The sequence below is a fragment of the Phoenix dactylifera genome, unplaced genomic scaffold, assembly GCF_009389715.1.
Source record: "Phoenix dactylifera cultivar Barhee BC4 unplaced genomic scaffold, palm_55x_up_171113_PBpolish2nd_filt_p 001383F, whole genome shotgun sequence".
In the NCBI taxonomy this organism is placed as follows: domain Eukaryota; kingdom Viridiplantae; phylum Streptophyta; class Magnoliopsida; order Arecales; family Arecaceae; genus Phoenix; species Phoenix dactylifera.
This window is the reverse complement of record NW_024068706.1, coordinates 78202-87369: the sequence shown is the minus strand read 5'-3', so window position 1 is coordinate 87369 and position 9168 is coordinate 78202.

The following is a 9168-nucleotide window of genomic DNA, read 5'->3' as shown; positions in this document are numbered from 1 at the left end:
CAAGAATTCCAATTGCAATCCCAGAGGATGGTAACGAGAACGATTACTCTATCTAGATCCAAACATGAAAGAGAGAGAGGGGAAGAAAAGAGAGAGAGAGAGAGAGACTGATTGATTGCAAAATAAAATAAAGTTTTAGTTTATGAGAAAATGAGATATGGAGAATAGGTCAATGATTACGTGGTCTGAAACTGATTGCACGAAATAAGGGAAGGGGAGAAAGATAAATTTATTTTTGCTTCATTTTGTTCTAGCTTATGAACTCTATATTCAAGCTTTTGATAGTTCAAATCAAGAGGCTAATACCGAAGACCAATTGGCTAGTGGACTGTTGAATTTTTTTCATTTTGAATGAATAGAAAGAATTGACTTGTTCTAGAACATGTACCATTACAATATTATAAGACAAAACCTGGGAAGTGAGATCCGCACATCTCTACCTACTTCATTTTATCTCCATTCTAAGAATTTCATTTCCTTGGCTTCTAGAGCAGGCCTCCTAACTAAAATCCTTGAGCATGCCTTTTTTTTTTTTTTTCTGATTTCATGCGTTTCCCCTTTATGATGAACATATCCCGGCTTTCATCTTTATAATAAATATAAATGTATCCTTTTATGTTATTTTAAAATAAATGAAATAGAGAAACGAAAAAACATGAGTTGATATTGCCTCTGATCCACTTTTGACATCATCCAACTGACCGATGGCAGCTAATCACGTGGCTTCCACTAAATGGGTCATAAACCTATTAAAAGCTTCTCCAAGGGGCAACGATTCAGCTTAGCCCACAAAATGCATGGAGCCAAGCTTTATGTTGCCACCCATAGGGATATTTATTTACTCCCCCATTGATTATTCATTAAGTAGAATTTGAATTGTCCTTTTTGAGAATTAAAGGGCCTAAATAATATTTTTTAGCTAGTCATTTTAGATAAAATTCTCAATTATTGTATCAGAATGAACTCGGCTTATAACCTATGTGAACTAGAGAACATTGTCCTATAAATTCATTGGGACTGACCATGGGCCGATCTTGGTGAATATGATTAGACTTGAATAGATTTGAACTCTTAGCCTAACGAGAACATTAGGGCTTGAACAGGAGGAGTATATAAGGACTCGTGTAGGCGTGTATTTAGTCCTACATCGGTTATTCACTGGATAGATCTTGGATACTTATGCAGGATCAAGAAACCCAAATAATACTTTCTGGCTAGATATTTTGGATGAGATTCTGGATTGTTACAAATTTAAATATATAGATGGTTATCAAGTAGATAAGGCGCATAACTGTCTTACTCGGTAACAGAGCCGACTCTCATCCTATATAAATAGTGTTCAGGAGACCACTTGGTACAATTATTCTCACTTGTTCTCTGCTATTTGGTACAATTATTCCATACAATTATGCTTATCATGTATGCCTTAGACAATTTTGGAACTTGTCCATCGTTCAATTATAACCAGAAATGCATGTAACGAAGTGCTCCACATGTCACAAAAACCAAATTCACAGCACAACTGATTAGAACTCTTCTCAGAATCTTTTTAAAGGTGGAACTTGGACCTAGTGTCTAGTATGTGGACCAAAAAGCTATGCAAGCAACTTTTGTAGACTTAACCTTTTTTAGGATTTAAGGCGTAGCTGTTTACAGTCGAGTTTTTAGAAATAGAACTTTTGAAACTAAAGCTTTTAGAAATAGAGCTTTTGGAAGTAAAGCTTTTTGAAGTAGAGCTTTTACAAAAAGTTGTTTGCCATTTAGTAACTATATTTTTAAAGTGTTATGAAACTTTAACATGTATTTAGTAAATAAATGAAGAAAGTACTTTTGGTACGACAAAATGACCATAAAGGACACTGCATAGTATTATACAACAGAGCATAATAAATATAATATATATTAATGCATAAATATATGATATAGTACAATATTATTGTAATGTAATATAATATTATGTACTATAACATAATAATTTAATATAATATTAAATTATTTAACATAACATATCAACGTATTATGATATAAAGTAATATAATATTATATTTATAGTACAATACAATAATAAAGGTATAAAATATTTTAGTTATTAGTGTAAAAGTATAAAATACTGGGATGCACATTTCTATGATTATAAATAGACATTTTTTGTAATTATTATATTTTATTATAGGTATTTTGGTCCAAAAAGAAAAAAAATTTAACTCAAAATATCTTTTCGACGGGGCCAAAAGTACTATTTCGGAGAAGCTCCAAAACCAAAAAGCTGTTTTAGCTTTCTAGCAAAACTAAAACAGCTTTCTGAAATTTTTACCAAACTCCTATTTCATCTAAAAGTGATTTTGGAGGACCAAAAAGCAAAAGCTCTGCTAAATGGGGCCTAATTGATGGGAGAGGACATTAGGTAGCTGGGGGTCACTCATTTGATTTATCATAGTATAACATCGCTGTATCAATAGCTGAAGTAGTATAGACTAGGCATCAATCACTCTTTTGATTTATCATTTATTATTTGTGTGTTTCATAATGTTATTTACATGGCACTGGGAATTTCATGTTGAGCAAGTTCTTACAAACTTTATTTAGTTTTCAAATAAATAGATAGCATTGGAATCGGAGCAAGGATCAAAATAGCTATATTTTTTTGATGCGTTTAGTCCGTAATTGAAATCGAAATCAGAATTGGATCAGGAATTTGAATACTCCAGTAATAAATGTTATTGGGCTTGCCCAATCTTTTCTCTAAAAAGGACAAGCGGCTAGCTGTTTTAAGTATCACACGTGGCTGAGTTAGATTGTTTCCGTGAAGGGAATCAGGTGGGTTGATGCTGTTGTGGTTCAATCTTGTTACAGGAATAATATGTAGTCCGCAAGACATGTGAGTCGCCATCAAAGGCAGAAGGTTGCGAAGATCGAAGAACAACTTGATTGAAGAAAATTTGCAAATTTAGTGTCATCTAACATGAATCTGATTCTAGCCATGCAAGATGATTCTTAAGATACGAGCATTGGATAAAGACATTAGATGCCTTCCTTATTGATTTAAATTTCCATCATTTATTTGCCTAGGTTTTGTTGCGGAAGTCAGCAATTGGATGAATATTTCCAGCTTCTGTAAGTCAATACCTTGTAAATTCTGTTTACAGGGCAGCTCTTAGATGTGTTTCCTAACCTAAGGTGCAAGCAATGCATTTGGAAAGTTCTCATTAGGGGGCATTGTTCAAGGTTTCAATGACACCAACATCACCAAATGAGAGTCATTCCCCAAATCTTTTTTTCCCCCTCTCCAATACAACCAAAATAATGGTTTTATTTGTCCGATTGAACTTGGACTTGGTTCATTTGGAAATTAAATATTTGTTGTTAATGTAGTTGCTTTTATCCAGTATAACAGAATAAATGACAATAACCGAAGAATAATAGTCTTTAATTTTTTAAAATGATCACTTATGTAAATTTTTAATATTTACTATAAAAATTCAAATTTGAAAAAAAAACAGTAAGATAAATACTTACATTGTAAAATAATGACCAGCTATTCTTGTTATTACTAATTTTTGTTTTGTAAAGTAAGTTTCATAAGGTTTCTTCCTTTCCCTTTGTTTTCTATTTTTTTTTTACTGTTTTAACTCTGCCTTGAAATGGCAGATTATCTATCTGATGTCTCTGGATTATCATAATACGCCATGACAGCATTTTGTTTTGAAAGAAGAAAGCATTTGGATTATTTGTATGTTGATATGAAGCCCGATTGTTTCCGAAATCCATGGCTGACCATGTTGGTAATTGCTATTATCGCCAATAGATGATGCCACTAGCAGGATCAATAGCTATTATCAGAATAACTAATAGGATTGATCATCTCTGTATCTCACTTGTTGATTTACTTATGAAGTGTATTTGTTTTCAATTAAGGGCAACTCTGCTATGGTGATTGTTTGGATTCAAAAGGAAGATGGAATGGTGGGTGCACTTGTGCTACAGTAATCTAGAGCCAGATGAGAGGGGGTACCTTCTTTGTTGCGCGGGACTTCTACCACGAAGAAAATGGATTTGCAGATTGGGTGGCCTTCTTTCTAACTTATCTCTCTGATCATATATTTTGGATAGATTGTATGCTTGCCCCGGGGATATTCCGGGATATGTGACTTTTAAATTTTTTTAATATATCCGTGTTCGAACGGATATGCCCAAAAAGTGTACTTCTTTTAAGTGTATTTTTCACTTTTCTAAGAAGAAAGCGTGCTTGTGACTTATTTGTCACTTTTCTTTTTAAGTGTACGTTCCCATCACCCTCAAAACATAGAGATGTTTCAAAATATGTAAAAGAAAAACAATCACATCTGAAACAATACTAAAGGCAATTTCACATACTTGTTTGTAGATCTAAGAATGAGCATGTAGATAATAAATTTTAACCACAAAGATACTATAGGGAATAGTAATTATGACAATTCAATATTAAACCTAAGCCTTAAATCGAGCCTTGTTCTCTACTTTTAATGCTGCAACAGAGAGGTCATGTTGTTGGTGGCATGTCAACACTAACATGATCAAAGTTATTTGTGTTGAGGGACGCCCACTAGACCATTTGATGGTCCTATGCAATAAAGACCACTGGATCTAAGCCTAGAAATGGGCCCGAACCACCTAAGGCCTGTCGGCCGAGGCAAGTTTCAGGTCAGGCCTTGTATCAGGCGCGAGAATGTATGGATCTGGCTCGGCCGAAAAAATTTCAGGCCAAGCTTGGGTTAGTGCTCGGCCTGGCCTAAAAAGGTGTATGCTCCCCCTCTCTCCCTCCTAATCTCTATTCCCTCTCTCTCATTTTCCAATCTCTCTTTCCCCTCTCTTCTCTCCTCCATGCTCCCTCTATCTCATTTGTGTTGGAGCTCAAAGGAGAAGCTCAATCTTCGACCAAGCTCGAGCTCAGACACAGGTCAGAATTTTAAAAGAAAATTTTAGCCGTAGCCTAGTTTGAAGCTCGGTTTCTTTTTCGAACCGAAGCTATATAAAAGCTAAAAATTTCTTTTTAGAAATTTTTTCTTTTCAAAAAGAAAATGACCTATTTTTCTCCTATTGAATCAACATAATTCATCATGCTCCCCTTCAAACGACATATATATGAAATTTCACTGTTGGGCATGCATTCCTTGCCTTTGGATAATTATACATATAATGCAATTATGCAACAATAATTCATCGCACCATAATAACTCATAATTAATCAAATAATACAGCTATCTGGAACCAAAGAAAACTAAATTTAGAGATTTACAAAGAAATGGGCAAATATGTCAAAAGGGTAATATTTTACTCTAATAATGACATTATCGTAATCATAGTTAATTATCTTCTTCTTAAGGCCCAAAGGTCATGACATCCATCTAGCAACTCTGTTTCAAAGCATATGAGTTATTCCTCCGATCCAGCTTGATGCGAACATTAAAACTAGGTTATCTAAAAGATTGATTCTAATCTACTTCCCATATGAGAAGGAGATGACAGTCACGAAAACAGAGGGGATAGAGTACATCAAATTAATCAGGCAGAAGTATTAATTAAGACTATTCTTAATATTAGAAAAAGGATCGGAACAAATTAGGGACATCAACCTCATCGAATTGAGGGCTGAGTTCCAGCAAGACCATACGTGAGATAGTTGTTGGCCATCTCTCAACAAACCCTATATGGCGTGGTAGAGAATCCAAACTCGTCAAAGCAACGCTGGAGTAATATATAAAAGCTATATAAAAAAATTATTAAGTCTATATGCTATTTACATGGGATATTGAGGTGACGTGCAACATGATCATAAAATTAACACCCTTATTCCTCTTAAGGAAGAGAAAAATTGAGGAAAAAAAAATTGATGCCGCTGCCCAACCTAGCGAAGAGGAAGAGGAAGAGGAAGAGATGTTAATTTTAGTGCCAAGTTGGATGCCAACTTAGTAGATCAGGCAAATTATACATTGTTACTTCAACATATATTGCCCAAATGTCAAAACTAGATAACTGACAAGTGATTGGTATCTAATGAACGTCCCCCACTTGATGGATCAATATGTTCTAACGCAAAAGCGCCAGTTTTTCTTTTTGTTTAGATTACTGGCGTGGGACGTAAGGATTTGAACAAGCGGAGACACATCTCCAAAATAGTAGGATGTGTGGAGTTAGATCAATGGTGCTGGCATGCCACGAACGTAGCATTGTTTTTTTGTGTTGGAAATTTTATCCTACACCACCACGTGCATCACGTAGCGGTGCACCATGCCAAACACTTGCTTTTTTTTGGATCATAAATCAAGTACTCATCTCAATAATTGATACATAGGAATAAATATTTGTAATTGCTATGGTGCACCGATCATGTGATGTATATGCATGTGGTGTAGAATATAATTTGGACAACTTGTGTCGGCTCATAAAAAATTATCGATCATTATCTTAGTCTTATAAATAGAACACAACGTTAAAAGGGCTATCATGGTGGACCTCTCTGTCAACTCATGTGGGTGACATAACAACTTGTATTTTTACATGCCAATATGATGGATGATAGCCATGCATTTTCGAGATAGACTGTGTGGCGCCCATCCAATTATGATATCTATCCACAATAGTGGGACGTGAGAAGTTAGACCTAGTGTCGGCATGCCATATACGTCTTCGAAAGAAGCGATCTTCGTCCATTCTTCCGGTCCCTGGTATGATGGATGGAAGATATGATTCTAGCCGAATAGAGATTCCTGTGTATGCATCCGAGGACGTAGCACTGTTAATTTGTTCTTTGTCAACTCTGGTGGGTCAGCTTTCATAAATAGAAGGAACAACGAGACAAGAGCGACTGTCTCCACCAAGGAAAAATATTTGTTCATTGTAAATTATTGTGGAGACGTACCTCTCTCTCAACTCAAGTTGTTGAAATACCAGCTGTATTTGACGTGCCAATAGGATGGACAATTGCCTGATCCATTTTCCAGATAGGTGATGAGGTGCCCATCTCAACTCATTATCCTTTTTAATAAAAAAAATATTAATCATAATTTTAATCTTTGCTCTTTTATATTATGAGTGGAGAAATTATTAATCGGTTCGGATCGACCATTAATTTCAGCAATGGAATATTAATCTAACCATAACAAATATGCACCATATTTCTTGACAAAAAAGAAATAAAAGAAAAAGAGATCAACACAGGCATACTAATGTATGTTCCTTCGTAATTACGTTGGTCTACTGCTGAGCTAATAGATTTGGTTCAACCAATAATTTTACCATAAAGCGTGCCATTTAATGGAAGAAACATAGTTGGTGTGAAATAAGTGCCTTGTTTTTGAGTAATTTTTCTGAGTTATCCTATCATTGCCTTTCAAATAATGGAGCATCTAAACTTGCTGCCAAAAAAATATAAGGACCCATCAAGAAGAATTATTGCTATATTTGGTGGCTCCTTGACCTTAGTTTATATAACGTGATTCACATCTGATGTGACCAAAATCAGGTTTGCCAATCGTAAGCCAACATTTAGTATAGGAGGGACCAGTTTCAATTGGACCTATTTTTTGGATCAATCCAGAAAAGGAAAATAAGGAATCAGCTCCCAGTCCGATTCTAAATTCTGAAGTCTCACTCCAGTGGAACCAGTACTCCTTATCTATAAGAAAAGACTCTAAGACTTTATAAACGAACACAAACTATGAGCACTCTACTTCCTCTCCTTCTTGGTCTTTCTACATATTCTGTTCTTTAGAGCTCTAGAGGCTTCTTCATTGGTACTTTATCTTCCATCATAGTAGATCAACGTCCTCAAATCGGATTTTAGCGGCACAATATGTATTCAGTGCTCCGATGACTTATGTTACCATATATATGCTTGCTTGTGTTGTGTGGCTCTCCCTTCACATGCTTTCATCCCAGCCAGCTAATATGTGCGGCTCTCCCTTTATCTATTATTTTCCCAGCTAGAGCTAATAGGGTCAAGCATATCATGATGCAAGAGTATCCCACACACACCTTGGACCAATGCCATAGGGTCAAGGTGTGCCATTTAATGGAACAACTTAGTTGGTGCAAAACACTTAAGTGCCTTGTTTTTGAGTAATTTTTCTGAGTTACCCTATCATTGCCCTTCAAATAATGGAGCATCTAGATCTAGCCACATAGACTTGCTGCCAAAAAATATAAGGACCCATCAACAAGAATTATTGCTGTATTTGGTCGTTCCTTGAACCTATTTATATAACGTGATTCACGTATGATGTGACCAAAATCGGGTTTGCCAATCGGAAGCCGACATGTAGTATAGGAGGGACCAGTTTCAATTGGACTAATTTTTTGGATCAATCCAAAAAAGAAAAAGAAGGAATCAGCTCCCAGTCGGATTCTAAATTCTGAGTCTCACGCCAGTGGGACCAGTACTCCTTATCTATAAGAAAAGACTCAAGACTCTATGAATGAATACAAACTACTCATCTACTTCCTCTTCTTCTTGGCCTTTCTACATATTCTGTTTTTTAGAGCTCTAGAGGCCTCTTCATCGGTACTTTATCTTCCATCATAGCAGATCAACATCCTCAGACCGGATTTTAGCGGCACAATATGTATGCAATGCTCCGATGACTTATGTTACCATATATGCTTGATTGTGTGGTTCTCCCTTCATATGCTTGCTTGTTGACATACCAGCTGTATTTAACGTGCCAATAGGATGGACAACTACCTGATCCATTTTCCAGATAGGTGACAAGGCGCCCATCTCAACTCATTATCCTTTTTAATAAAAAAAAATATTAATCATAGTTTTAGTCTTTGCTCTTTTATATTATGAGGTGGAGAAATTATTTATTGGATCGGATCGACCTTTTCAGCAGTGGAATATTAATCTAACTATAAAAATTATGGACCATAACTTTACCTCTGAGCAATACAGATCTTGATGAAAAAGAAGTAGAAGGAAAAGTGAGCAATTCAAACATATTTGTGTATGTTCCTTTGTAATTATGTTGGTCCACCATTAAGCTGGTTGATTTGGTTCAATCGATAATTTCACCATGAAGCGTGCTATTTAATAGAGCAACGTAGTTGGTGCGAAACACTTAAGTGCCTTGTTTTTGAGTAATTTTCCTAAGTTACCCTATAGCTATCATTGCCCTTCAAATAATGGAGCTT